This window comes from Scleropages formosus, chromosome 8 (genome assembly GCF_900964775.1).
Source record: "Scleropages formosus chromosome 8, fSclFor1.1, whole genome shotgun sequence".
Taxonomy (NCBI): Eukaryota; Metazoa; Chordata; class Actinopteri; order Osteoglossiformes; family Osteoglossidae; genus Scleropages; species Scleropages formosus.
In genome coordinates, this window is record NC_041813.1 from 29550351 (window position 1) to 29576341 (window position 25991).

A 25991-nucleotide genomic window follows, 5' to 3' on the forward strand; every position below is an offset into this window, starting at 1 on the left:
TTTTTTTAAAAGCTGATGTTGCTAATTTGCCTCCCAGTTTTCCCAATTCTAGAGAGGTCCTAAATGTTACGTTTTTCTCTTCTTTAACTTTTAAAATCGAGGTGGCCACTTTAAGTGTGAACACTTAACCTTGCCTGTTGACTTAGGTATTGATCAGAGCATCACAACAGGGTTTTTACTTCACTTCTTTTTACTGCATTTCCTCAAAGGGTTACGAGGTAAGTTAGCTTACTCAGTAACGTACTGTCTGACCTCCATATAGCTGTAAATAATTACCATTTTAATGGTGTACAAACCCTACTGAACAGTACACTGTTTTTACAGAGAAGGGTTAACAGCTTTTTCATCCCATTTTCCCTACACAGATTTATTTGAAAAACTCCCAGATGTGCAAAGCTGGCTGGTACCAGGCAACTGCAGGTGAGGTTTTTTATTATCAATTTTAAGTGATGCATTTGCATTTATTTAGCAGACACTTTGGTCCAAACTCTATGTAATGTTATCAGCCCACACCCTTTATTCACCAGAGTGATTTACACTGCTAGATACACTACTTACAAAGGGTCACTCATCCATGCAACAGTAGAACACACTCTCTCTGTCACTCACACACTATGGGTGAACCTGGCCAGCATGTCTTTGGACTGTGGGAGGAAACCAGAGCACCCAAAGACTTACACTGGGTCACTCATCCATACATCAGTGGAACACACACTATGGGGGACTTAGAGTCCCCAGTCTGCCTGAACAGTATGTCTGTGGGAGGAAAGCAGAGCACCTGGAGGACACCCACCCAGAGAACATGCCAACTCCACACAGACTGACTGTGGATTGAACCCCTGTCCTTTCACATCACCAAAGTGCTGTAAGACAGAAGCGCTACTCACTGTGCCGCCTAGGGTGATGATTTACACCTATTACCACAGTGCCACTGTTCTGCCTAGCCGCCCATTTAGGGGGAGCTACACTATTAGACAACTTTATAATGAATTATTTACATTTTTCATTCAGCTTTTCTCCAAAGTAGCTTGCAGTGTTAAGCTGTACTTAGTTATTCACCAATTTATAAAATGAGGTAATTTACTGGAGAATTTTTTTGGGTAAATACTTTGCACAAGGGTACTACATCGTGGTCGTAAGATCTGAACCTGTAACTTTTGGGTGTAGAAGCATCAGCTCTAACCACTACACTACCAGCCACCCCTTACAGCTCTCACTGATGTTAAGCAGCAACCTATAATTATCCGTGTAGTTACGCAGCATTGTATTGTTACTGTATTAATTCAGGATAAGCACCTCAATGAAAGGTGCTACAGCAGGACTGGGATTTGGACCTGGGACATTTCAACTAGAAGGCAACAGACTGAACTACAAAGCCACCTGCTGCCCATTTGTTTAACATTACATCTCTCATTGATGTTAACCTGCAACCTGAAGGATCAAGAAGAATCACTTACAAAGCAACAAGCCAAGGTAACCAGATACAGGATCTCTCCCCAAAATGTGGTATAAACTTATTAATGACTGTCATCATGTGATTTATAATTACTGTAGGGACGCAGCAACTATAGCCCAGAGACAACAACTCTGTAATTAGCAAAAGCTTTTTAAGTGGGCAAAATTACATACAGGATAATTGTAGGTTACTGTAAAAATAACTTGTATAGGAGAAATGACCTGTTACTGCCTTCATATTTCACTTTGTGTACTTGCAATGACTGCGGGAAAGTGTGGTGTTCATAAGGTTTGCCCCTTGTTTTTGATGATGTAGCAAGACCAGGGTGTCAGGTGGGCTTGACAGACAACCTTAAAGAAAAATTATGTTCCGTATTTCTGCTCCCTTTTAACAGTGATCCTGCAGAGAACACAAATATAATGACCTCAACAGTGCCTGTTTGTCCTATTATATATTTCAACTCTTACTTGTTGAAATTGCCAGTAATGAGGAAAAAATCGGCAAGAAATTTGTTGCATTTCTGCAGTTTGTGGGGAAAAAAATGTAGCAATGTGCAATGTTCAAATTTCTTGATCGGTTCTAAACATAGAAGGACGTGTTAATACCTATGTCTGGCCACAAGATGGCAGTGTATAATTTCTGTTGTGTTTCTTGTCACATTTCAGTAGAGCTATGACAATAACCTTCCCCAGTGAAAAATTGGGAATCCCGAGGGCTTACACTGTAAGGATAAACAAGTGTATTCATAAAAAGGGGATTTTAAACAGCTTCTGCACTGATGCTTCACACATAAACACAGAAGTGGTTTCCCATTGTGATTTGCAGTTAAGATTCAGGGTGGCCCATGCTGCACCTGTGCATTTCTTCCGCTTGGCAGCTGTGTATCTTCTAGGCCGTCCTGCTGACTGCCCTTGGCTTTTCTCACAGCAGGCTCCCCCTCTTAGTTGTCCCTGATTACTGCCACGGCTGTGGCACCAGCCCTGACGTAGGGGAAATGGGGGCACTTTGTCCTTGAGGGCCACAGGGTGTTCTGAAGGATGTTTAATCTCAGTACTTTGAGTATGACTGAAGATACTGTTTGGACAGTGGTGCATCTCACCTTGCCTCTCGTGTACATTAGTGAATAACTGGGAGATGACAAATAGCACCACAGCCCATCACAGTGTACCCAACAGCCAAAGAGAACACCATGCACTGCCAATATTTTGTGGTTTGCCTGACTTGGTTTTCTGTTGGTTGCTTAGAGCCTGATCCTATAGCTTAAAATGAGCTGCTAACACATCACTGACAATCTTGATGTGTGCCATGGAGGGCTTACAGAAGTGGAGCAGTACTTCCACGCTGGTGGCTGAGCTAGGGGTACCAAGAAATATGGATGGACTCTATATCAAGCTTTGCATCATTGGTCGTACCTGGGATAGTAGGCATTTGTGCAGCAGTGGCATTTCTGCAGATCTGTAGATTAATTTACTTACAGTATATTGGATTCAGCACCAAAGGGTGGCAGGTAGCAGGTAACATATGTTCTGAGACCCTTCTTGAACACTGAGAGAGATTCAGCAGTTCTGAGTGACAGAGGGAGATTGTTTCACCACACTAGAGCCAACACTGAGAACGTTTCCACCTCTTGTGCATGGGATCAACAAGCAGGCAGAGAAGGAGGAGCATAGCAGTCTGGTTGAGGTGTAGTGAGTGATCTGATTCTGTAGGTATTGGGGAGCAGATTCCCTGATGGTCTCATAGGCTGTAGCCAGAGTCTTAAACTGTGGTAAACCAGTGGAGAGCGCGGAAGAGGGGGAATACATGGGAACGCTTTGACAGGTCAAACACAACTCATGCAGTGGCATTCTGAGTCATCAGAAGAGGTCTGATGGCAGAGGCTGAAAGACCAGACAGGAGAGAGTTACAGTAGTCTATATGGTATATCACCGTAGCCTGGACTAAAATCTGTGTGGAGTTTGTTGTGAGATAGGGCTGGATCCTGTGGATCTTATGCAGGACATATCTGCAAGACCTGGTTACAGCATCAGTGTGTTGAGAGAAGCAGAGCCATGAGTCTCTGGTTGTAGGGGTTTGGAGCCTGTCGCATAAATACAGCAGGTAGGGCAGAGTACATCCTGGACAGGATAGCAGTCCATTGCAGGAGAATCGTACACTGACACACACACAAATTACAAGCAATTTGGAGTCACTGGTTCATCTAACAAATGTATTTGGACTTGGAAGGAAAGCAGAGCACCTGGAGGAAACCCACACCAACACGGGGAGAACATGCAAACTAAATACCTCCAGTAAAATATTTCTCTCTGTATGGGTAGATGTCATTTTTAGATGAAAATATCAACACACACACCATCTGAAACCGCTTGTCACATAGAGGGTCACATGGAGCTGGAGCCTAACCCAACAACACAGGGCGCAAGGGGACACCAGTCCGTCGCAAAACACCCCAAGCTGGACTTGAACCCCAGACCCACTGGAGAGCAGGACCCTGGTCCAACCCACTGCACCACCACACACCCTCAGCTACAAAGTAATAAAAATAAATATGTAATCAAAGTGGGAATACACTATGTACATACAGTAATCAGGAAATTACAAACAAAATGCCTTGTTTTGAGAAGTGGCTGTCAGCACCATGTAGACTGTGGTTAGAAACATGCTGTCCTATTATGACACAGAAACATATTTTCTAAGCTAGCAAGGGACACTGCGCCTCATTTTTTTTCAGTTGTTGGTCTATAATAGTCTCTGGGTTAAAGTTTATAGGTTAAAGTAAAACATGTCAGTACACACCGCAAAGGTAGTAAGCCCATTTCGCCAGCATGTTGTCACTTTACATTTCACTGCACCATTTTGCTCCTCCTTGACCTTGCCTCTGAAGTAGCTGCGTGGGAAGCTGCTACACAAAGGCTGCTTATTAAATATGGAATTCAAATCAGCTCCTTCCTGCCCAGCAATAATAAAAGCAAAGTGCACTTTATTCAAAGCAAATAAACTCTCGGGTTCAATTAATCATGTGAGTATTTGCCTGTGAACGACCTTGTCCGTTAATCCTCTCTTGAGATGTCCATTCTACCGGCTGCCAAGGAGACCCCCCATTTCAGGCAAACCCTCAGCTTCCTTCGATACGGCTCACTTCCTGTCATATAGTCCATTTCGCTGCTGTTTCCGGGAACTCCTATCCAGTCATGTTAAGCCAGAGCCATTAAAAGTCATTAATTTAACATGCTGATATACAGTGATGAAAAGTACGCCAGCTTATTAATCTTTATTTGTGAGAAACTGTAAAATGAAGAGTAGTGTTGCTTCCCAGTTTTAACAAGGGCCTCAGTACAACTTACACTGTTTTCTTTTCTTGGCTGGACAGTGATTTAGTGTGTAGATGCGTGAGAAATGCTGATGGGAGGCTGACAGAGGGGTTTGTCTGTATATACAGTGCAGAGGGTGTGTGGTGCGTGCATACTTTCTCACACCATGCAAGAGTCAGTGCTGCGGTCAGAAGCTGAGAAGCATTGTACTGCTTGTTTGCCCGTGGACATGCTGCCTCTCCTCTGTAGGGCTTTCCCTCTTCTTGTCGAAGCTTGGCCTTTGACAGCACTGCTGAGGACAACAGGTGTTGGGACTATTGGATTTCAGCTTGCTATGAGCTCTTCTTGTGAGCCTCCTCCTGAAAATGCAATCTTTGCACTTTTAAGAAAGATTTTTTTCCATGGCAGCCCTGTTGACTTTACAGCTATTCTGCTGTTTTTTTTTTTTTACTGCCTCATGGCCCTGTTTTAACTGATAAATTAAATTGTTTTGCAGCTGTGTTTCCCCAAAATTACAGAATCGAAAGCAAGAATTTTTAGAACATTGGGAAGAATTTTTACAAATTTCAGATGTTATGTATAATGTAACATCAAAAACTGTTTAAAACAGAAACAGTAATCTAAAGTAAATCAAAATAAAAATAATAATTAACAGTATAGTGTGTTAAATGGCATTTGCTAATAGTAACTATGAATTCTCTTCTTTTCTTTTAGTCCCGGTCATGACGATATCCACTCGTTGCTAACCACTTATGGGATGGGATGCTAGTTCATTGCATATTGTGATATTCAGATGAAGTTTTATACAGCTACTCATGATGTACATTGGTTCAGATGGTGGACGGCAAAAGAGAATATGCAGACTCCACACAGACTTAGCCTCAATTGACCATACCAAAGCAAAAAATGCTACCCACTGCTCCTCCATTCTACCCCCATCTTTGATGAGTTAAATAAATCGTCACATAACTTTTATGTTGTGGAAATAGCATTCAAATAGCTTCTCTTGGCATATATTTTCAAGGTACAGTAATGTTGCCAAAGTAGTTTATAACAAGACAATTTAATAAATGGATTAAAAAGCAACTGGAAATGAGAAAAACAAAGGAATATAACAATGCATATTGTGTAATGGTCAATATCTGTGGTCTCCATTCTTTGCTAGTCTAAGTTTGAAGACATGGCATGGTGCCACAGATTGCATACGGTGCTGGGTTTCCTCTGAGAGTTACAGAATAACCTATAACTCTATTGTTTTCACAATATAGCAGGAAGTGATTTCTTAATGCTGCCTCACCTTTTGTACAGCGATCACATATTTATTCCTTGATTAGCCATGATTGTTTCATCCATCCATTAGTAGCGAGGGTTGCAACTATCAGGAGCCAATCTCAGGAAGTAGAGGAAATACAGCCGTTAAGACCCTGGGTGAGAAGGCAGTCCATCACTCACTTTTTTGTTTAGCATGGTCTCTTTCCCAAGCTAAATATGATCTGATTTCCTGTGGTCTGGATTTTTTTTGAAGTCATGAATTTTTTGATCATTATGGAGGAAGTTCACTGCCGCACATCCAGTCATCCATTCTCTAACTACATTGCCCTAGTTAACATAAGCAAAGGCTGTGTGCTTTACTTTTTTCCCTTTTATGAAAAATTGCTACAGCATATAACTTTTTAGTCTTTGGGGAATGTCAGTTGATTAAGTTGTGAAGGATGGAAACAGATTTCTTTGTTGTGCTGGTAGGAAAGCAAGCTTTTATTCAGGAGAGGCATTTACAGTTTAGGGGATTTAGGAATACCACAGAAAAGCTTCCCTAGGTCATGAAGTGTAGTTTAGTTACTAATCCAGTTTGTCTGCACAGTTGTACTTTGGGCATTAAAGTCCTCGTTTCTAGATGCCAGGGAAGCAGTCTGCTTGTAGTATTAGAGCTGTTCAGAGTTGTTTTTTGATTTTTTTAAATAGTCATATCTGTATCTGTTATTTGATGTTTCCTTAAACAAGTTTTCAAAATGTTTTTAGTTGTAGGTACTGTATGTAAAACTTTGCCTTATTTTATTGAAATTCAGGTGGTAAAATTTATAGAAGGCCGTTCTTGATCATCATGACATAATTTTTGCAAGATAAAGCAGAAATGAGCTGCTTTTTTCCCCGAATAAGACTTTAAAAGGTTCAGACTTAGTTTATACTTGTTCCTCTCATATTCTTCAGCAGCAGTGTAACAACTCATCACGTATTGGGGAGATGAACAAAAGCAGTAATGCTCAATGGGATTATCCTCAAATATCAACAGGATGCATTTAGCTTGTTTGAATCCCTCTCCTCTTTTCTAATACCTGTGGTTTTTGGTTAAAAACTGTGCTACAACTTGCAGCAACACTGGCAAATGGTGACAGCAGTGAGAGTGTGTTTTCAGCAGTCACCACAATGTGGCGATAAAACTTCAGTTCCTCCTTAACTGTGCCCTGAATACAGTCTGGTATGCATTGGCAGCTGTCCCCTTGATTTCCTTTGTAAAATGCTGTTATGCACGAGCTAGTTAAAAAGCTTTTTGTTCAATTATTCTTGCTAGACAAAAAGAGATATTGAGAAAATAATCACCATATTGTACATCTGTTCTGTGCATCTGTTATTTTTTTTTAACCAGTTTTTTTTCAAATGCATTCAGGAGCTATTATCTATTTTCTTATAATATCGCTATTTTCAGTCCTTTATCTACAGTCATTTTAAGCTTGAGCTTCCAGTGGGCTGTAGACTGCCCTCGTGTCCTTACGTAACTTTTGGATGGCCTGATTTTTAAAGCATTCTTTTGGTTGGTGGAACATGTTGGTGGAAGCCAACCAGAGTGGAATTTCCTGTCATTTTTGCAGCGTTCCTCCCCTGCTTTTTTTGTAAATCCTGAATAGACCTTGGGACTGATAACAGTAGTTAGAACTCTATCAGCAACACCATTGCGTAATAATAGTCCTCAGCAATCAATGAGAAATGGCATTAGAGCTGACTTGCTTATAAAACAGTAGAATACAATGTGCACAATAAGTGGGTATCGGTATGAAAAAACAGAATGCGAAAGTTTGTTTAGTTTAGCTACCCAAGGATGTCTAACAAGTAATGCCTTTATGTAGCTTCTACTAAATGAATTGTCTGCCAAAAGAATAAATGTAAATGTACATATGCTGTTTTTATTCTTGTCCTGCTTTTTATGCAAGGTAAAAGTAAATGTTTTTAACTTTGCTGTCCATGTAGCAAGGGGATGTGGTGGCGCAGCAGGTTTGGCCTGTGCCTGCTCTCTGGTGGGTATGGGGCTTGAGTCCTGCTTGGGGTGCCTTGCAACAGACTGGCATCCTGTACTGGGTGTGTTCCCTCCCTCTCCAGCCTTGCGCCCTGTGTTGCCAGGTTAGACTCCAGCTCGCTGCGACCCTGTTCGGTACAAGTGGTTTCAATCAGTGTGTGTGTGTGTGTGTGTGTGTGTGTGTGTGTGTGTGTGTGTGTGTGTGTGTGTGTGTGTGTTCGTGTAGCTAAAAAGATAAAAATGGGGGATAGTTGGGGAAGTGTGTGTGTCTGAAAGAGAGAGGCTTCTTCTGCCTCAAGTCTTTACTCCTCCTGATCATGTATGGAATGTGGTCCATATTTGTTCAGCAATGCTATGATCAGATGGATGGGCCCAGTGCTGTAACAAGGGCCTTGGCATCACATTGGCCCTTGCTGCACTGCACATGACCTCCCGTTGATTTATGCGTGACCCTTTGACGAGGAAGGAGGGTGTTGTGTCTGGAAAAGCTCTTATACTGTTACCTGATGCTAAGCAAGCTCCTGAGGGGTGAGTGTGCATGAGGGGGACAGAAGGGAGAGTGTTTTGCCTGGCAAGGACCAGTGTTTGACCTTATGGGATGGTTTTTTTGGATTTGCAAGGAAAGAGCTGTTTGTGCTGAGCAGCGCATTAGTTATGGTTAGTTATGTGTGGGAAGAGACCAGGTAAAACTGTTGGATATAGTACAGCTGTAAGTTCAGACTTTACGGGCACTGAAAGTAAGACTGCAGGTATTAATTCCGATTTTGTCATTTCAGGATTGCCTAAATAATGTTTACCAAAATATTTCTTTGAATATTTATTCACAGATTGATATTCAAGCAAATGTAGAAATAAATAAATTTTGTACTTAAAGTGCTTTGAATTGATTGGATAGGATTTTTAAATGTAAAATTCCCTTGACTGTGCTGTTACAGTAAGATTTAAAACTACAAAAATAATGATGTAAATACAGTGAATCTATTGTTAAATGCATTTTCTTCATGTGCACAGTTTTATTCATATATTTTTATTTTTAGTGATTTAAAATAATTTTTAACTTTAACATAGCATGAAGCACCCATTTTTCAGCACAGATGGGTAGCCCTTCACTGCCACCATGGAATGGGATGTTCCTGCTGGGACACGGATTAGCAGAACCGAAAAGTCAACAGATGCCTTTTAGGTGCGGAGGCGAGATTAATTTGCATGTTTCATCTTTTCAGTTTGTGGCAAGTTTTTATCTCTTCAGATCTAGGGACATACTTCTGATTTATGGTAATTTAGCAGCAGTGATTCGGAACCAGCTTTTTTTCCTTCCTGGCAGATTCAACAGAGTGTTGACAGATTGCTGGTTAGGCTATTGATTGATTTGCTCCCCCTTCTTGATCTCTTAACATTCACCCCATGAATACGAATGGTATGTCTTTTCTTCTTGATCGACTGGAGCACACTACGGCTCTCTCAGTAGAGCTGTGACTTGTGGAAAGGCAGGGGTGTGATATAACATGGACTGTCCTGGGTCAGTGGGTCTGCTTTGTTGTCCAGCTGTTACAGTCAAAAACCTGTCATTGCCACTAGGACAATAAGCCCCTTTGTTGTGTTTCATGTCAACCCAGGCCTAGGTGAAGGTGATGACACACCCAATAGTGTCATTAAATATACCATGCACACCTGCTGTTAAGTACGTGTATGTATTGAATAATGGATATTTTATGAGGGTAGATTTAAAGACATCTAACTGTTTAAATCCCCGTTTGCCCATGAAAGATCATTTGAAGGAAATTTCCCATAAAAAATTTTAGGAAGTGTATACACTGATTTTACAATCACATGGAATATTTGCTATTTTATCACAGTAAATTCTGTTTGTGTTATGGCAAAAAGGCACTTGCCACTGTGTGAGCAATCACAAGTATATGTAGAGGCATCTATAAACATTTTACCCTGGCTTTTAGCTTTGTTTATTGCTTTAGATGTTTACTGAGCTCTAAAGCAAACAGTTCTATAAGCTAAAACAATCTGTATTGTTTTTATTATTTTATGAACAACACTGGATCACAGCAAAATACAGGCAGAGACAATACACAATGAAATTGCAATTAAGTCCACGTACATAGAGCAAAGGGAAAATGTAAAGGTTAGAATTTTTTACAGGTGTGATCATGCAGCACTGTCTAATTCCAGAAGGGTATTCAGACATTCAGAGTTGTCAGGCACATCAGATGTTAATTTTTCAAGTGGAAGATGTTGGATAAACCTTCAAGTAGCTACTCGTGTGATGAACATTGGTTCATATGGTGGAAAGTTGCTAACAGTACTTGAGAATCATGCGTCTGAATCTACTGTAACTTAGTCTCTCTTTCTGCTGATGTACATTGATTTGCAAAAAAGCGTTTGCTAAATGAATAAATGTAAATGTAGAAATTGAAACACTTCAGTCGTCCACATATTTACAGGGTGAAGTTGAGATATAGACCATGGAATCCACTGGATATTTAAATGATTGCTGCTAGAGTCAGCCGCACTTATTCAGAGTTCACCATCATAGATGAATTAAATGTAAGTGTCAAGCTCTCTGGATAGATCTCTGGATATAATGATTAACATATACTCATTTTCTGATTTGTCTCATTGGAGGAAAGCATCTGCAAAATCAATAAATATAAGTTAAAAATTTTGAAGTATAATCTAGATTAAAGGTTTCTTACTCTAAGATGCAGTCAGTTTGAATCACAAAAAGTATGAATTGCCCTAAACAAAGTATTTCTGACAAAGTGATCCTTTGTTACTTTCAGCTTTAGAGCACTGTACCACAGAAGGGTGAAGGCATAATTTTTCACATAATTACATAATTACCTTTTTTCATATAATTACAAATTTTGTCAGTTGTTTTAATAACAAGAACAAGGTGGGACACAACCAGCCTGGCCTCACTCTGTACATTGAAGATCCTTGATATCTAAATCACACCATTAACCTAACTGCACTCTGGCTCACAGAGTTTGCTGTAGCATGAGCAGGTCCTCCTTACAGGCCTGCTGTGAAGGCAGTGGGCTGCTTATTTCCTCAAATTATTTCTCTGCTTGACTGGTACAAATCACAAAATGGGTGAATAGTTTCACATGGCTTGGATCTAGCCAAGAAGGTAAGCTTTTCTTATGTCGCCCCCTTGATTTTCACTGCTGACTTAGAGGATCTTCTGCATTTGAAGAAGGGGGCACTTGTCCCTGGCAGGTGGTATCTATTGATTGTGCTGTCATTTCTTTGGTGGGTCTGGTGTAATAAAAAGATCCTATCCTACCTTCTGTTTTTCTTGTGAAGACTGCAATCCATGGACTGACACCTCTGATTTTCTGCTCTTGTGCCAGGAGGTCCTGACTTGGACAAATGTTTGATGTAGAATATTCAGCAAGTGTGCTGAAATAAACTTATAGTACCATCATGCACAGATTATTTCCAAGTGGTACTGAACAGTCAGTGTTAACATTCAGAATCACAACAATTATTATATTTCCTGTTAATGAAGACATTCATTGCAATTATATAGATGTAAATGAAATTCACAAATGCTGTTTTTCTGGGCTAGCCATCAAACTTGGTGGTATTTTAATGAATTCCCTTATTGCTTTGATTTAGTCGCTTACTCTTTGTCATATAACATTCTATACAATTCTCATAAGCAGGCTATAAATGAACACATGCCACCATATGTTTTGCTGCATCAAATATGCTTGATAATAATCACTATTTTAATACTGACCACACCAGAATTAGAATTCAAATAAAAGTCGATCCTCTCGTCCATATCTAATTTGAGTTTCACAATTACACAACATTTACAATAAATTTGTCAAGGCCATAGAGAGATAATACTGATACGTAATTGGTTTTCCATTGGTGTAAACACTGGCTATAGTAGTACAACTTCCATGGACTCTGCTACTTTTTCATGATATTGCTTTGTGCTGAGTGTCTTTTATCTGATTGTATCATGTGAACGTTTGTGTGTATGCTACAGTGTTCACTGTATTTTAGGAAGGTTTGAGTTTAGATGCAGAAAGTATTGCTCAGAAGACGTGATTATTGTATGAACTACAGACTATATCCAAAATAGACTGTTTCCTGTTGACAGTTATAAATAAAAAGATGCTGCTGGCAATAGGAAGCACAGAAAGGAAAACTGCGTTCTAGGGAATAATTGCCATGTAAAATCGCTTCCAGTGAAGCCAAAGACTTGTGTGGAGAGGGTGAAAACCAGAAATAGAAATACCTTCCTTATACTGTGAAACACATTAATAATACAATGCATGCAGGAGTGGAGTGAGAAATTTGCTCGAGTCATTTTGATCCAGTGGGGTCGAAACTGAGCTATGGGGAGTCACTGAGTATAGATCTGCAGCCTACAAACAGATGTGAAGTGTGGAGATAAAATGCTGTAGTATAGCAGTAGTTTGGCACTGAAAATCACAAGCAATGGTAAATGGAAACAATCTAGAAGCATACAGAAGCTGATGGTGCCTTGTGGAGAAGGACTATAAATACTGAAACTGAAGAAGCAAGGAAACTACACAGAAATCGGTAAACTCCAAAATCCTCTCAGTCATCTTTAGCCACTCATTTTTAGCATTACCTGATCTAGTGAGGCTTACAGTGAAAACACTTCCAAATGAAATCACATTCAACTTAGTGAAGCGCATGTTTTAGTTCTTTGATGAAAACAAGGTAATTTACAATAGTGGAAACAAAATTGTATATATTATTAAGGTGGATCATAAGATTGCTGAAAGTAATAAATGATAGCAGTTCTGGTAAGAGAAACAGCTGCATTTCGGCACATAATTGGAGGCTTCAGAAACTTTGGCTGGCTTAATTATGGCAGGTAAAGCAGTGGTTAAGTGCGTATGAAATGAATGTTGATGCCTTCCCGGCACTGCTCCTGCTTCAGTGCACTTGAGACATGTACTTAATTGCTGCAGTACAACATCCAGCTATATAATGGGTTTGACTGTCATTAGCTTTCAATGGAACTTTCTGCTAAGTAATAAAGAAATAATCAGGGAGACGCTAATGAAGTGGTAAGAGGTGCCACTTTGCACTCGAAAGGCCCAGGTTTGAATTCTACTTCCTGCTGTAGTACCCTTCAGCAAGGTCTATACTCAAAATTGCTTCAGTAAAAATGACCCAGTTGTGTAAATGGGGAAAGTTTTAAAGAAAAGTGTCTAAAAGGCTAAATGAATAAATAAATAATTTAAAAATGATGTTCTGTAAGGAGGTTATGAAGGTCTGTATCATAGTGGCTTTTTGTTCCTCTTTGGGAAGATTAGCAGGTGCCTAAACTCAGAGTGAGAAGTGACTCGGAAGACTTGGTGCACACAAGTGATTTCTTTCCTTTTCCCCTGAAACCTCCACTGAGGTTGATGTACTAAAAGGTCCACGGACAGCCCACGGGGAGACATTTGCGTCATCTGCTCCCCTGTTGCTCCCGAAGTGGGTCTGAGGGTGGGAACTCTGCTGGATGGGTTTGTAAACACGGCTGAGGGCCACAGGAAATACCGAGCTCTTGCCGTGAGAAATGGAACACCGCCTTACATTCCATTGCTGGTTCTGGGATTCTCTTCCTGTGACCCTTGCAGTTTGTCCAGTTTGGGTTATAACCTTATAGGACCAAACTATGCAAGATTGCATAACCAATCTGTCATGTCACATTCATTTTGTCTTTTAAAAGAGTTTTTTCCTTTTTTGTTCTTATAAACTAGCAACTGCTGTAACTGGGCAACTGATGTGAGGAGATGCTGTGGCAAATCAAGAGATTCAATTCAGTTTATTTTTATAGAGCACTCCTCACGCAGTGACACAGAGCGCTTAAACAAAGGCATAAGGCGAAGAAACAAAGAGATGCCTGGAAGGTTCAGCTATTACAATTTTGTATAGAAAGTCTCCTAAACCTTAATGCCTATTAATACTGGAATACACACACACACACACACACACACACACACACACACACATTTTCCGAACAGCTTGTCCCATACGGGGTCACGGGGAGCCGGAGCCTACCCGGCAACACAGGGCGTAAGGCTAGTTAAGTATATATAGTTGGAAAAAAGATGTTGAGACACTGGATTTTTGTATTCATACAATCAGATTATGCAGAATGCATAATCAGGCAAGTCACCAGATATTATGGCCTTTGGACTCGGCCCTATTCTGCATCACAGTTCACATGCAGAAACTGCAATTTTGCAGTTTCTCTCCCTTAAGGTTAGATGAGTGCTTATTCAATCTGTTTTGTTTACACTCCAGTATTTATAGATATGGTAAATAACCCGTCACACAAGAAGTGTTTTACAGAGGAATGTGTCCATGATATGTTGAAGGTGAGGTGAATGTGACTGTCATGCTGGCAGTGTACTTCCTTGTCACAATGCCTTGCTCTGTTTGTTTTTTTTTTTTTTTTTTTTTTTCCCCCCCCCAGCATATGTCACCAGTATGACGCTGCCTTTCTGTTTTGGTGAAAAAAGGTTTTGCTTTTGTCATAGGCATTTCCCCCAGAGAAAAGAGGCAGAGTATACATTGGATGTGACATTGCGGGACAATCGCACACATGTGCTTGCACATATTAAGCGCAATTTAGAATCACTAATTCAACTGGAATACATGTCTTTGGACTGTGGGAGGAAATCTGAGCAACCAGAGGAACCCCACACAAGTAAAAGGAAGAACATGAAATCTTTCCTCATGCTGAGCTGGATTTAAATGAACATCCAAACCCACAGCCCAGGAGTCTTGAGACACCACCACTACTTGCAGCCCAACAATTTTGGTAGTTGTACAATTATCGCATAGCCAAGTGAACTAAAGTTCTTGCAACATTCCATGTGCTAACAATTCAAAGAAAATTCTCACATTAGATTACATTATAACATCTCTGGGGAAAAAAACAGACCCAGATTATTTTATTATAGGCACTCTTCGCAACACCAATTGTAATATTTGATATAGCAGATTACTTCTGAATGTGAGTTATGAAACCTACAGTATGTGTCTGTAATGGTTCAGTACTGACAAGAATGCAAACACATTATATACCAAACATTTCTCCCCTTTCATGCTGCAAATACCACATTGTTACTTTCTCTTTCAGAGATGTGCTGGGACAATGCTGAGAAAATTGAACATAATGTGTATGTAACCTGAGGTTGCATGCCGAAACCTCAAAAAAGTGCCCTGCCTTTGTGTTTGGTTCAGTCTTGCATTCTTGCAGTAGAAACACAGGCTTCACTGAAAAGGAGAAATGTGGTACTCTTCCATTCTCTGCGTGCCTGTTATGATGTGAACCTCACCTTGTTCCATCCCAGGTTCATTTCTAAATGGCTATTTTACCTCACCTGCAAACAGATCGTCCAGTGGTCTGCTGGCCCTGGCTGTTTGGCAGGATTACAGCATGCTCTGTCATAGCAATTTCTTGTTAAACTACTGATAATTTTGCTTGATAATAGCTGCTCCAGTTCAGTGCGGGTACCTGTGACATCATGTGAAACCCTGGCAGTGTTGTTGTGCTTTGAAAATTTTGGTTTCATAAGTTTATACTTTTCTTGTAAGATCCCACATACATTTTCAGCAACTGATTTCAGTTTTTTAAACTTCAAAAACACAAAATTTTCTGCATTCACTTAACCACTAAGTGCCCAGAGATTTTGGAAAGAAGTTTTTATTCAGCACTGTATCAAACATCCTGATTCCTAAAGTTTAAAATATTATTACAATATTTTACTGTATTGTGGGAACAGGAAGAATAGTCTCTAAATTGTATAATTGATTCTTGTTGACTGAAAATCCATCCATCCAGCCATCCATCCATTTTCATTAACCTCTTCTCATGCTCATTGTCGATCATTGGGCACAAAACTGAGGGGGGTACACCCTAAACAGGATGCCAGTCCAGTGTTGGATAGCCCTATGTGCACATCACTCACTCCTTCACTCATTCATTCACACACTATGGGCAGTTTTAGTGTCACCAATCCACCTGAATTGGATCTGTCTGGTCTGTGGGAGGAAACCAGAGCACCCGGAGAAAACCTGCGTAGACATTTGGAGAACATGTGAACGCCATGTAGACTGAGCTGAATTTGAACCTATGCCTGAGCAGCTCAGGCGCTGCGAGGCGGAAGTGCTAGTGATTAAAAATGATACTAAAAAAACTTTCCCTACTGGTTTCAGTGAGTTCATCTGAAAATTGTTTCAGAGAAGAGCTGACTTTCTCAGCATGTTAACTGAGGTTTTGCAGGGTTTTAGAATAGACTTCACTGAGAGACATTCTGCTCCATTCATTCTAAAAATGTCTCTTGGCTCTTACAGTCATGTAGCCAGGGAGCAGTAACTCATTCTCCCATGTGAGCCACTTCCAGTTGTCCAAGATTCACTTGTTTTATTTATTTTAGAAATACTTGCCTTTTGAGGCTATGAGTGTAGATGGTCACTGCAGATGGACGGAACATTCCAAATCCGCATTGAGCCTTATCTGAGACCTGTGCCTTGTGTTTTTAATTTTGCATTCATCGTTCCTTTTTACTGAAACTGGGTTTTTTAGAGCCTCCTTGTCTAACACATCGCAACCTGGAGAGCTTTTACCAGAAGTGTGACTATCAGCAATGATAAAACACATCTTGATAGCGCTCTCATGTTCCCTCTTGAGCAGAATAGTGAAAATAGGCCTTTCCACTTTGCAAGAGATTATCGGCATCCAAGAAATAGACAAACAAACCCTTCTTATCTCCCGTTGCCATTTACCCAGAAGCAAAGATAGCGTCTACTTAGTCAAGTCTGTCATGTATATTGTTGTTTCTTTGTAATTGTTTGTTTGAGTGGGTTTAAATGGAAGCTGCACTGTGAATATTACACATTCTAAATATATTCTAAATGACTTCTGGAGAGCATATTCAAAGTGCACTCACGCCTCACCAAAAAACTAAGGAGCTTTATGAACTTCAAGTGCATGAGTACCTCCTACTGCTGTAGCCCATTGAGGATCACAAGAGGGGCAATTTGGTTTTTCAGCCAATCTTATCTCTTGTTATCTGTTTTTTAAGGATTTCACTGATTTAACAGAATTTACTATGAATTATAATATTCTCTTTTTTTGTTATTGTGCTCCTCAACTTCTATCCCTGCCTCCACCCAATATAAATTCTACTTTGATTATCTTTTCAGTCTGTTAAAGCTTTTTTCCCTCAGGTGATTCTATTTTGTGTGTTGAAGGTATATTGTAAACTTCTGACAGTCTTTACCACTAAAGATGACAACATGATCATCAACAGTCCAAGGACCTTATATTCAATGGGAGATGGATGAGTGACTAATTGTAAGTAGTGTATCTTGCATTGTACGTCACCTTGGGTGAATAAGGCATGGGCTGATACTGCTGCATAACGTTCATTGGAAGTCACTTTGGAGAAAGTGTCTGCAAAATGAATAAATGTAAAGGCTAAGTTCCTGGTTTTCTTACCTTGTCACACTTATGGTATCAGAATTCACAATAAGGGACTGGTGTGTTAGTTTTATTTGGGACTTTTCAAAGTCTACATGGTGGAGTTTCACATATCAAAGTGTTGTTACATGTTCAAACATGGTTGTCATGCCCGTGGAAGCCAGCATTTACCATCACACAGGCTTGTTTGATTTTCCATGACTTTGATCAGACCATTTAGCCATAGAGTTGTGTGGAGGCTTGGAATTACTCCCTTCTGGAGTGCAAAGCCAGCAATTAGTCAAGTATCACAACATAAGAAACATTACCAACATGAAACATCTGACACACACTCATGTTGTGTTTTAAGCTCACAAAATATTTTACCTTGTATAAACCTGTTTTAGATTGGTTCATCTACTTTCTTACGAGGAGTGACACAAGTATACCACACACCACATTGACTTCTGATCTCTTTTATTGAGAATGAATGGATTAAACTTTTCTTGAGTTAAACATTGAATGTTCTGTGAAAGGTGTAAAAGTATTCCTATAATATTTACAGGTACTGCTCATAAGCTGAATGACAGCTACAAATAAATATGAATGCGTCGTGTCCTGTGCTTTTCAGGATAGGCTCCTGACCACTGTGACTATTTTCTGGACAAGTGGTTATTGATGATTGATGGATGGATGGATGTGACCTTTGGTGTCGTTTTTATATACTAAACTTGTACAAGTTATTCTAATATATTAAAGACAAAGCACATTCTGTAAACCTAACCTGCTAAAAGAGCATATTGTGTTTTTTTTAGTATCTGTTAGCCTTTATTCCAGGCTCAAATTTGAGCCTTAACAACAACAACAGGAATAATCTTAGTACAGTTAAATTTTGACACGCCATGACAAGGCCAGAAGTGTGCTCTCACTTCCAAAGTCACAGACTGAGGCCAGGATCTATGCCCCAGCAAGGGGCAGAGACCAGACCAGTGAAACATGAGATTCCCAATGCCTGTCCTCAGTAAGACGGATCAATTTACATGAAGCTGCCACATGGGTTTGTTTTACTCAGACCAAGAATCACCCCATTTTAATGGGTTTCACGGTTAATGTCTCCTCACGTCCAATTTGTCAGTTTCCCTAATCCCACAAAGCATGCTAAAATGTCAGCCCATTGCTGTAAATCATCCTTCTGGTGTAAATTCCCATGTCGAAGTAGCATGCGTGGGGGATAATGAACCCTGGAGCTGAAGACAGTTTTGCATGACCGAGGTTGCATTTTAGAGCCCCAGGGTCAAGAGTAACAGTACATACAATATCTAAGATCAGGGAGACCTGAGTTGCTGGCTGTCAGTGAATGTAATCATTGGGTGGCAGGGTGGCACAGCAAGTAGTGCTGCTGTCTCACAGCGCCTGGGTAGTGTGGAAGAACGTGGGTTTGATCCTCGCTCAGTCTGTCTGGAGTTTGCATGTTCTCCCTGTGTCTGTGTGGGTTTCCTCCCACAGTCCAAAGACATGCTGGTCAGGTTCCCCCGTAGTGTCTAAGTGTCACAGAGTGAGTGTGTTTCACTGATGCATGGATGGGTAACCCCTTGTAAGTAGTGTATCTAGCAGTGGGTGGGCTAGTCACACTACATAGTATTTGTTGTAAGTTGCTTTGGACAAAAATGTCTGCTAAGTGAATAAATGTAAATGTAAGTCTGAGCTCAGTTAGCAAGTGTAAAGAAGAGGAAGTGGGGACACATCCTGGAAATAGTGCACTGCTGTAAGGGATGTATCTCCTTTGCAATGCTGTGGCTCTGGAGTTCTCAAATGTTGGTTTGGATGCGGCAGCCGAAAGGCAGTCTTTGCACCGGGTCCCTGCCAAGCAACACACAGCGAGATGAAGAATGGCTCCAGTTGAACATTAATATGTATGTGTGCTTAAGTGGCAGAGTATAAAAATTAATGTTCAGCAGCAATTAAGAACACCTGATGGCTACCAGTTTGTCTGCCAGGAGGGATCTTGACACTGCTCCTTTTGAAAGACACAACCTGAATTTTTCCATTGAGCAACTGTGTAAATTGACAAAATTATAAATTGCTTTGGGAAACTGTCAGACACAACAGTACTACCAGTAAGAAGCATGTGCCAGAATGAAGAAACTGCGAAGAAGAGAAAGAATGGGCAGAATTTTAATGGTCCCCCTCCCCTAGCGTGTTAGTGAGTGAATGGCCGGTGGTGCGCTGGAGACAGTCCAGACTCCCCTTCAACATCATGCATGAAGTTTATGGGGAATCATCAGAAAAATTCCACTGGAAATTGCAGGGCAGTGAACTGACCTGTGATGGGGAATTGTAGTCAAGATAACAGATATAGACTTTTTGCATTCATTTTGTCTGACTGCAGCTAACACTGCCCCTCTCACAGTATGCTGCTGTCAGTAGGTTTTGAGTTACTGGAACAGAAGCAAGTTTCCAGGTCTGCTATAGGCTGTACATGTCAGAGATGTTGTCAGCTATTGTTGGGGGCCAATAGCCCACTTGGGATGATGGATAAAACTAACATGTCAAGTTGCTGAATGTGTATAGTTTACATTTATCTGTATTTGTTTAGCTGACACTTTTCTCCAAAGCAACTTACAATGTTAAAGTTACAATTATTTACCAATTTATGCAGCTGGGTAATTTTCTTGGAGCAATTTAAGGCAAGTGCCTTGCTCAAGGGTACTCCAGCCAAAGGTGGAGATAGTGAGCTTTGGATCCAGAGGCAGTAGCTCTAACCACTACGCTACCAGCTGTCTCTTGTTATAGTTATGTTCAGTCATTTGAACATGCATTATGTTTCGTTCTCAGGGTGTACCTATTTGTGTGTGTTTATCGTAAGGTTTTTTGAAAATGTGTAGAAAGAATGGTTGCTTAACAGAAATTTCTTGAAGGTAACATTCTCATGCTACTGGTGGATACAATACTGAAATTGGCTTCAAATTGTTTGTTGTTATTGATGGCTTTAGTAGTCAAATTGCTTTCCTTCTGTGGTTCTTCTCACTTTCAACAAAAGCCAGAAGCTGCAAGCTGAGAAACTGTGTGAATGTGTTTTTGTGTGTGCTAGCTAGAGCATGTGTTTCAAGGTATGTCCATGTGTGTGTGTGTGTGTGTGTGTGTGTGTGTGTGTGTGTGTGTGTGTATTTATGTGAGTTAGAGGCAGAGTGAAAGAGAGTCATGTCGCTTGGTCATTCCCTAGCTGTTGAAAGATGGGAAAGCACAAAGTGCACTAGAGACTGACAGTCATAGCAACATGCAGGCTTCTCCAGGAGTTCTGAGTGAGACCAGTGTTGTAGACTAATTGCAGACTTCAGGGCTGGGGGATGGTGGATCAGACATGTTGTTGAGGAAGACCATTTGTGGACGATGAACTCAGATGGTGACTTGGAGGGCTGCTGCAATACCTGTATGCATTGTCCATTACGAAGATTACAAACTGATGTATGCAACATACTCCATTTCCCAGGGCCTGTTCTGTTTTGTTTGCTTGTATCCTCATACCTTTGTCCTTTCAAGGTATGAAGTACCTACTCATTACGATCCTCTGCCCAAGTTCTCAACACACCCAGTGTACATTAACACAGAAATGGGTATTTTCAATATTTTTCAGTCAGAGTGTTGCAACTTTTTTAACAGGTTTTATTTGACTTGTGAATTACCTCAAAATATTAGACAAGGCGACTAACTAAACAAATAATGACTTCCATAAGATAATAATATAAAAAAGAAAAAGCCAACATGCCCTAAAGCCCTTAGGAACTGGAATTGCCCACCCATGTGTTAAGACCTGAGGCTCTGTTTTTCCTGTCAATCATATAAAACTGGGCCAGCCACTTAATATTTTGGATTCCATAAGGCCATGTCAAATGAATGGAGACTGCATGGAGATTTTTCCAAGGCATGACTGAGAATAGGGGGCCGAGGAAAAAAGGCTCCTCTCTGTTTTTCAAGACAGGAACTCCTCTGCCCACCCAGCTTTGTTCCCCCCTGCAGACTTTGGAAGGCTACCAGATTCCAGTTGCAAGATCCTGCATCTGTTCCGTGAGAAAGCACCAGCTATGGTATTACCCAAATATCTTAGACTGTATTTAAGTTTACAAGAAGCCGCTTCATCCATTTATTTAAAAGATATTTTTAATTTTAACTGTTACAAAGAAAAAACAGAGTAAACATGAAGTTAAATGGCATATTGTTAAAAAGGGGGACTGAGATCAAAGCTATGGAGGGAACAGTATTATTATTAACTTGTATTTAGCTGATTTTGTCCAAAGCATCTTACGATGCAAGATCCACCGTACTAAAGTATTTGCAGTTATTTACATATCCATATGACAGAAACACACTGCAGACCAGTTGGATCAATCAGTCCACCCGAAACACATGGCATCACAGAAGTAACTTGTGTTTCCATCAAAAATTTACAGGTTCAGGTTCAATAGGGGTCTTTTGCTGTAAATCTCAGCTTCACAACTCGGCAATGTGAAAGATAAACAGATAATAATTTGGAAGATTAATCTTCTGTATTATTCTTTAAGTATTTTTCATGTTTTTTCATTGTTTCTTGTTTGAGGTGCTGGACTGAGGCAGGACTAAATGATTTTACCAAGGAAATTCAAAACGGAAAACATAATATTATAAGGAAAACCCTGGATGAACACACCAAACATTAAGAATGCAGTGATTCCAAACACATAGGTAACCTTAAATTCATCGAGGTAGGGTGCTAGGGGGACAAGTTTGTTCATCTGCAGAAGAGAAGTCTACGCAGAAAGAGAGAGGAGTGTAAAAACATTTACATAAAGGTTAATTGCCTCATCATCACAATTCATAGGACACCCAGTCAGACTGGTATGACTGGAAACTTACTAACCTCTTAAGCCACAGTTAGGTTTATTGCTGACAAGAAACAATCCATTTAATTGCTACACAGGCAGTATTTAAAGTAATGCCAAATGCTGTGCTGAAATATTTTAATAACGTAATGATAACGGAGGGGCGTGGTAGCACAGCGGGTTTGCCCGGGGTCTGCTCTGTGGTGGTTCCAGGGTTTGAATCCTGCTTGGGGTGCCTTGCGGTGGACTGGTGTCCTATCCGGGGTGTGTTCCCTCCCCCTTCAGCCTTGCGCCCTGTGTTGCCGGGTTAGGCTCCGGCTTGCCGCAACCCCGCTCGGGACAAGCGGTTGTTGGCGATGGATGTAATGATAATGCTGTTTCTCTGCAAGTTTTGTCTGTTGTGGAATGATAATTGCCTCCTGGAGGTGGTGTTTGGTGAGTCCTTTCTTAAAAACAAAAAGATGGTGGCAGTTTGGGCCAGGACTGCTTAGCATTATCTGAAGTGGCTCAGAGGATTAGCTTCCAAGCAGTACGTTGATCATATAATACCTCTGCTGCATTATCTGTAGGTAACCACAAACAGTTAAATAAAAGCTGTGTATGAAAGAGGGTCACTGTTCATATGTGGAAAGGGGCTGTTGTTAAAAAGTGTCTGCCTGCTTGTACATCTCCTGTTTCGATGTCATCACAGGTGTCCAAACAAACATATCCATCAAAGCAGCGCACCTGGGCAGGCTGTCACTGCATAAAGTGGGTTGCCTGACACTTGATGTAGCAAGGTCATCTGAGCCTGGATAGCATTCAGCATCGCGTTTTCTATTTTCACCACATGGGAACAAATGGCGCTGTGAAACACGTCACGTTGTATCGGAGAAACGTTGAGTTCTCAGCCACTCTGCTTCAGATTGTGAAATAAGTGAAACAGCAGTTTGCAGTTCCCTTCATGATTTCGCTTGATTTCTTTATTACAGTAAACAAAACACAAGGAATCAAGTGTTTAAAAAGCCATGGTGTGCCACCCATGTGGAAAATTCTTCCTTGTTGAAACTTAGACTGAAAATAATGGCAAAGCCATTATGCATCATACACATCATAAACAAGGCAAATTAGCTGGCTTTACAGATCAGAAGCTCTTAATGTGATGTGTAAAGTAGCTCTGTTTTAATCGTGTTCTCTTTTGAAGACCAGTTCAACAGCTACCCCCTACCGCTGATCTCTGATGAGTCACATTTTCTTGGCGAGGCAGAGTGGGGAGTGCAGACCTGCTCTCTAAATGCTTATTTCCTTGTGCTTTACCTCGCAGATGGTCCCATCTCACCCAGGCTATATTGCTGACACTGTTATGTTCTCCCAACAGCCGTAATAATTCAGTGAGACACGCAAAAGGATCCATCTAATGCTGCGTTTTTGTGACAATAAGAGAACCTTTTTAAAGTGACGAGGGTGCCCAGAAACAGGTCCTCTTGAGCCGCCCACGTCTCGATATATACTACCTTGAATCTCTGCAAAATACTCCACCTTAGTACAGATAGCAGATAGCAGGTGAGGTCCTGTTTTTTTGAGAAAGGTATGTCAACCTGCATTGCTGTAGTAGACACAGAAAGTTGTGTGAATGAGTACAAGTGTATGTTTCAGTGGATAACATGGTGAATTAAGCAATGAATTAATGGCAGTCATCAAACAAAGGGAGTTACACAAAGCTTACTATAGTCTTGGCTTGCAGGTGCTGACTTCTGAGTTTCCCCAGATTAGTCTTCCAGTTGAGTGTGTCCACGCAGGGCCATACGACCACATAAAATCCAGCAGTTCCAGGAGTGCTCTGTCAGTGCAGCTGGGGATGATGCATTAGCTGCCAGGCCAACGGTCACGGCAGAGATGTGTTGGGGGGCTTTCTGCGTATTCTGGTAGCTGGTCCTCCTTAATAAAAAGCTTGCATCTGCTCGTTTGCAGTGTGTTATTTTTGACCTGCTGTGGTTCTACAGACTCAGCGGCTGGGAAGACAGGTCTAGGTTTGCCTAGCTTATCTGCAAATGTCTCCTTGCTGTCTGTGCTGCAAGTTTCTCTCCAGCCCATTTCAGGTCTTATCATTGACCTAGCTGGAGTGATAGTGGGTTGACATTTGGGGCTCCACGGCCTAATAAGAGCCCTAGACTCATGCTTTGTCTAGGCTCTCCTCACAGTTGACAACTGGATGACAAAGCAAGTGTCCGACTGACCAGGGTCTCAATGTAGAGTTAACAAGCAGGACATTTTTTTTCAAAATGTTGCAGGAAGCACATTAACTTTTCCTGTATTCTTGTGAATTTCTTTATGGAAACTGCGTAATGGCATCTTTTGAGCAAGTAATAGTATAAATCTCTCACACACACACACACACACACATATAAATCTAAATGTCGTTTGCAATATTTTATCTTTTGTCTGTCATGTCTTTTTGTGACTTTCTACAAACATTCTCTCCAACAACTGCTATAGGGGATCAGCTGAATAAGGCAATAATTTGCATTTTCGTTTATTTATTTAGCAGACATTTTTCTCCAAAGCGACTTCCAATGAACATGTCAGCTCGAGTAGTTTCAGAAACATATTTGGTTTCGCATAACTCTGAGGTGTTTGTTTTCTCCTGCAACATACTGTCACGCATATTTCTACTGATAATATCATTTACATCAGCACTGTCCTTAGGATAAGTCCTCTTATGTGTGCAAACTAATGCATAGAATACCTCAGCATAGTTCCTTTATGGGCCTTTTTTTTGTGAGCCACATTTCGGGGTGATGCAGATGTGCAGTGTCTATAGACAAATGTCCAGAAGAGCAGCAGGATATGGTAACCGTTTCTGTCTGCTTCACATGCCTCTCACTTTCACTGGCTTACTTATCCTTTGTGTCATCTCTGGTTGCTGCGCTTGTCTGCTTTTGTCTATGGGGTTTCGAAAATTGGAAGAAAACGGTTTCCTGCCCTGAGTAAGAATATACCTGCAAGTTGAGTGAGCTGAGAACCCACAGGAGCTGAAATGTGATCTTGACCTTTTCAGTCCTGTGATGTGGAACCCTCCAGATGTGTAAGAAAACTGTAGAAAATCTAGGTGTGTGTCAGTTACATGCAGTGGATGTTTAAACTATTTCTTCTTGTCTCTTTAATTAACTATCTGCTGACTGGAAATCAGCTATAAACATTGTCTGCTTCATTTCAGTGTTTCTTGTCCAAAGGTAAAAATAATCTCAGCTAAATTGTGTGCTTCACAGTCACAATAACATCATCGAAACGTCCCACTTTGCTTCAAGATAGTAAAATTCAGGTGAAATGATTTTCATTTCATGAATTACTTCTTAACAACTTCCATTTGTTTGATGGATACGAAAATAAAACTGGCAGCTTCATAACTGTCAAGCGCGTTGGGCCGACCATTGTTTCTTAGACACTGGAAAGCTACAAGAGCAAACATGGCTCACATTATTGGTATGCAGCACTAGGTGTTGGCTTTGGCCAAGTTCCAGGAGAGTGAGATGTAAGTAATTAGCAGGACGTACAGCCCAGGGGCAGGCCAACAAATGACAGCCTGTTCTGGCCTACAAAAAGGTAAGCAGAGCAATACCACTCTCATAAA

At 40.7% G+C, this 25991-nt stretch overlaps 1 long non-coding RNA gene across 1 annotated transcript; it reads left to right on the forward strand.

Moving 5' to 3' along the window:
- Positions 1–46: 46 nt before the first annotated feature.
- Positions 47–24171, forward strand: LOC108941719 (uncharacterized). The gene is made up of 4 exons (XR_001966645.2): positions 47–218; positions 366–420; positions 1288–1473; positions 24105–24171. It is a non-coding gene; the product is annotated as an uncharacterized LOC108941719 (long non-coding RNA).
- Positions 24172–25991: the final 1820 nt, after the last annotated feature.